This window comes from Telopea speciosissima, chromosome 8, assembly GCF_018873765.1.
Source record: "Telopea speciosissima isolate NSW1024214 ecotype Mountain lineage chromosome 8, Tspe_v1, whole genome shotgun sequence".
Taxonomy (NCBI): Eukaryota; Viridiplantae; Streptophyta; class Magnoliopsida; order Proteales; family Proteaceae; genus Telopea; species Telopea speciosissima.
The window spans coordinates 16,835,269-16,841,074 of NC_057923.1; positions in this window are offsets into that span (position 1 = coordinate 16,835,269).

Consider the following 5,806-nt stretch of genomic DNA (forward strand, 5'->3'; position numbering starts at 1 on the left):
CCTGCCTAAGATCTGAAGCCTAATTGGCTCATAGTCAGGATTCAAACCACCAAGTAAGGAGAAGACACGCTCCTTTTCAAGGGTCCGGTGTACTTTGGCTTCATCCTCTGGGTTAGTCAACTGGAGGTCGCTGTAGTGGTCATACTCCTCCAAAAGACTAAGAAAAGCACTGTAGTACTCAGAAATGGTCTTATCACCTTGTTTCATTGAGTTAATTCTCTGGTGGAGCTGATAAACCTTGGCAGAGTCACCCACTCTGTCAAAGGTCAGGGCGACACTATCCCAGATTGCCTTGGCAGTTTCTTTTCTTATAAATCTTCTCCCAATCTCGGGTTTCATGGAGAAGATTAACCAAGTCGTCACTGTAGAGTTTTCTGTCTCCCATGTTCCATAGGTAGGTGAACTGGGCTCTGGGGCTTTAATGGCACCTGTAATATACCCAACCTTCCCTTTGCTTCGAAGAGAAAGCTTCACAGAGTGTGACCAGTCCAAGTAATTAGTGCCATCAAGCTGCACAAAGGAGATCTGTAGATGAGTGTTCTCATAAACCAACCGAGGAACTGTTGGAGTGGGTTGTGAATCAGCCGAACCAAGACCAGATGTGATGAATCAACCATAGTATAAGGAAAGGAACACTTGACCATACACAAGGGTCCCAACAACAAGTGGGGAGTACACACTCAACCCAAGAAATGATTCCAACAACAGAAAAAAAGAAATTCTAGCAGGAAGAAAAATAACATAAGCTAGAACAGCCTTTACCCACACACTTTCCAAAGTAGCTCAAGAGGTAGCATCACTAACTTGAATAGGTTGAAAATTACCTATTTCAGACTCCTTCAACAAGCAGTTTACATAAGAGCCTCTTCCTTGGAATCCCTTATGTTCTTGGATTCCAAAGAGAGGAAAAAATAGGGAGAGGGAGATTGGATACGACTCTCAAAACCTACGCTCTGATACCAAGTTAAGATTGAGATTGAGAGTGAAAGTAGAAGAAGAAGAAGAAGAAGAAGAAGAAGAAGAACAAGGAGGAGAAAGAGTCTCGGTTGTAAGTTCTGTCTAAGGATTTCTCCCTCCATACCTATATTACTCAAATATGATGTCTTGACATATTACATCCAACCTCCCTAGGGAGGTAAAGGGTAAAAAGAAAGAAAAAGAAGAAATTACATAATAAGGAAACTAGTTAATATCTAGTTCCAGAAATACCCCTAGGACAAGAGAACTTATAACTCTAACATGGCAACCAAAAGGTAAATGGGAACCAAATGGTTTAGAGACCAAGAGGAATGTATGATACTAACAATGACGAACCCAACACATAATGGGGACCAAAATTTTATTAAGTATTATTGTTTTGTAAGTGCAAAAGAGCAACTTAGGGTATGTTAAGAAGAAAATTGGGCTATGTAACTGTCACACCCCGGCCCGGTTTATAAGGGCCAAGTGTGACTGGATGTCTCTGACATCCAACCAATCCACCAGGATCGCAAGTGATGTACTCTATTCGCAAGTCTTATTCACAATAACAGAATTAAATGCAGTGGAAGCAATTAATTATAAGAATAAGGCAATAATAAAGAAGATCTAGTGATAACAGCAGCAAATATATTAAGTGAAACTTTGAGTTACATAGTATGATCACAAAAGTAACCCAAAACCCCAAAAGACTTATGTACAATAGTCTATACAAAAGTGTTTATACAAAAAGAGAAAGGAAAGAGGTAGCCTGGCAGCCAGGCGGCTCAAGTGAAAGCACAATCGTCGCAAGAGCACGAGGCATCGTGCTTCACCAAGATAGGAGTGTCGAATCCGAGAACTGGAGGAGTGTCCTGAGCGGAGGAGACTCCCATAGAAGCAGCAGCAATATCATCTGTAAAATATAGGGATCCGCGGGGGTGAGCACCACTGAGCCCAATAAGGAAATGCATGCAAACATGTCACAACAATCATGATGCATGTTCTAAACTAGCATGCTCCTAACATAGATACTAAGTCACATGAGGTATAAGTGCTACTACTGTAGTAGATGCTAACCTCGATCCTGGAATATAAAATCAACCTTCGGTCACCCGAGCGAAACTATTCTACTACGGTGAAAACCCGCCAGTTCCGGCATGAGCCATCGGACCCTAGCAGACCCCCAAAAGACTAACCCTACTATTGATCCCACAGCGGAGTGGATCACTAACATGGGGACAGTGAATGGCATCCCGGCATTACCCTTCGGACCTACCACGCAACACCTCAACCCCTGTTGGTAAGGGTCGTAGCACTGGGTTATGAAATCATCCTAGCCCAATGCAATCTATTCATGATGGCACATGTATGTATAGATCATTTGTAAAGTAACAGTGCATCATTAACAGCAATTACACAGTATCAAGTAATAATAATGCAAATGCAATATGCGATGCAACCTAATCACATGCAGTCTAATGCAGAAATTACAAGCTAATAAACTACATGATCTGGATAATAATAGTGATGCATGTCATGGCACACTAACAAAGAGAAATTAAGAGTCAAACATACTGAAATTAAACCAAATTCCCTTACCTGTAGTGTTTAGGCTAGCCTAGGTGACAAACTCCAGCAGATCAGACAAGGACAGTAGGAACACAGCAAGAATAGGCTTAGAACAGTAGGAAACAACAAGAATTAGGGTCTGGACTGGGTTCAGATCAACACCTAACTATTAAGAGGTATTTTGGGCATAAAAAGGGTGAATCGGATTCAGGCCCAGGGTGAACCGGTCGACCGGTTCAGGGCCTGGTTCTGCATCCGATTCAAATCCCAGAATTGGGGGTTTTGCTCCCATGGCCTGGATCTTTGCATGCATGGCCCCAATTTCATGTTTTGATACTAATCTAAGGTGGGTCTATTCTATTAGAGGTCCAATTTCACAATCTAAGTTCCAATTTGGGATTTTTAGCAATTAGCCCCAAATTGATGGTTTTAGGTTTTAACATTGGGTTACTAGAATCTGAAATTGGGTTCAGAAGGGGGTCATCCAAGAAGTTTCAGGTCTAACTGAACCAAGATTGATCTAAAACAGTCCATTACATGCAGAATTTTTACTATCTAAGCTTGGTTTTAAAGCTTTAATGGCAGCCAATAACTTAGGCTGAGTTTAGACTGAATTAGAGAAGAAATTAGGGAGGAAAGAGATGGGAACAGCAAGGAGTTAAAGACTTACCTGAAATCAGTAGGTAGCAGCCTTGAAATGTGCAACAAGGGCTCCAATTTCAGTCCCAAAGCTTCAAATTCAGATGTAGGAGTAAAGCCTTAGGTCAAGCCCTCTCTTTCCCTTCTTCGTCTCCTCCTTTTTTCTTTTCTTTTTCTTCTCCTTGGTTTCTCCTTAGGCTGAATCGTTTCTCTCCTCTTGTTTAGATATAGGAATAGTAAAATGAGATTTGTATATATAGTGGTTAATGACGAAGGGCTGTTTGGCTTAATGGGGTTAAAATCAGTTTTCTAAAATTAATTCCTAAACTGATTCTTATTAGAAGTTCATACATAATTAGTTCTTTTAATTATAAAATGATGTCATATGACACCAGGGGTAATCCGAATACAGGTAACTACGGGAAATAGGATTCCCCACTAGGGATGCGGGTCCCACAGGGCAAAATTACTAAAATACCCCTATAACTCTATTTGGTCATACAAAACTGTAGAAACAGATTTGAATTAGGTTAATGCTTGGATGATTAGTTCATCCCAAGCACATTGTATTTATAACTATAATGAAATAGTAAAAATAATTACATAAGCAATGTGCGATTAAACCACATAAGAAACTAACAAATAATAAAGAAAAAAAGTCCAGAATACCCCCACGGTATTCTGGCCTAATATAACTAACACTCCCCCTCAAGTTGGAGCATATATATCATGCATGCCCAACTTGATTAAGATAGGATGAAACAGCTTGCTACTCAATCCCTTAGTGAACACATCAGCTAGCTGATCAGAAGACTTCACAAAGGGAACCCAAATGAGGCCAGCTTCAAGCTTCTCCTTAATGAAATGTCGGTCAACCTCCACATGTTTCGTGCGATCATGCTGAACAGGGTTATGAGCAATACTAATAGCCGCTTTATTGTGACAATAAAGCATCATTGGAAAATGGACAGCAACACCAATATCCTGCAATAACCCTCTAAGCCACAGAAGTTCACAAATTCCTGGTGCCATTGCGCTGAATTCGGCTTCAAGACTAGACCTCGCCACAACATTCTCGCTTTGCTCCGCCTGACAAGGTTTCCACCCACAAAGGAACAAAGAGCTGAGATAGATTTCCTGTCAGAGAACCCGCCCAATCGGCATCAGATAGGCTTCAACCTTCAGTGACCATGGCAGATAGAAGAATTCCCTTTCCTGGAGCAGACTTCAAGTACCTCAAAATACGACGGACCGCATCCATATGAGAGGAATATGGATCGTGCATGAACTGACTCACCAAACTCACAGCAACTGCAATGTCAGGGAGTGTGTGGGAAAGGTAGATTAGTTTGCCTACTAACCGCTGATAGGCACCCTTATCAACCGGCTCACCCTCTTTCTCCCTAAGTTTCAAAGTAGCTTCCATAGGAGTATTTGAAGGATGACAGCCAAGTAGCCCTGTCTCAGTCAATAGATCAAGGACATATTTTCTTTGAGAAAGAAAGATGCCCTTTGAAGATCGAGCAACTTCTATCCCTAGAAAATATTTTAGGGAACCAAGATCTTTGACCTCAAACTCACGGCCAAAAAGAATTTTCAAATCCCCGACACAAGATCATCATTACCAGTGATCACAATATCATCCACATAGACTACGAGAAGAGTAACCTTGTCACCAAGTCGTCTCGATAAACAAAGTGTGATCAGCATTGCTTCTGCGTGTAACCCGCTGAAATCATAGCCTTATGAAATTTGCAAACCAGGCCCTGGCGATCGCTTCAAGCCATAAAGGGCACGCTTCAATTTACACACCTTGCCCTTAGTCCTGTCATCAGAGAAACCAGGTGGAATGTCCATATATACCTCCTCCTCAAGCTCCCCATGGAGAAAGGCATTTTTGACATCTAACTGCTGAAGACCCCACCCAAGATTTACAGCACAAGATAATAACACCCTGATAGTGTTAAGCTTTGCCACTGGTGCAAAGGTCTCCTGATAGTCAACTCCATAAGTCTGAGTAAACCCCTTTGCAACCAAACATGCCTTGTACCTGTCCACCGAACCATCCGCCTTCTGTTTAACTACGAAGACCCATCTACAGCCCACTGGTTTTTTCCCTGGAGGAAGAGCCACAAGATCCCACGTATTATTTTTGTGTAGTGCTCTCATTTCTTCCAACATTGCTGTCTTCCACTTTCCATCTGTAGATGCTTCCTGCCAATTTCTAGGAACCGAAACAGAGGAAAGAGAAGATACAAAAGCATGAAAAGAGGGAGAAAGAGAGTTATACGAAACAAAATGAGATATGGGATGTAAAGTGCAAGTCCTAGTACCTTTGCGAAGTACAATAGGTAGGTCGGAAGGATTACTAGGAGATGTAGGATCTGTGTCTGGAGCCGGCAATTGGATGGGTACTAGTGCTATAGTGGGATGCAACTACCCTCTTGTGGACCTTCCCCTTGTATAGGTGATCATGTTGGAGTTGTCAATTCTCTTCTGAAATTCACCAATAGTTCTCTGGACCGGAGTCTGCTCCCCCTGAGTAGGAATATTAACAACACTATTGTCTATGGTCTCTCCCTGTAAAGGATTCACATTAGGTGAGGGAGGAACAGCCAGAGGTTGTTGGGAGGTCTCC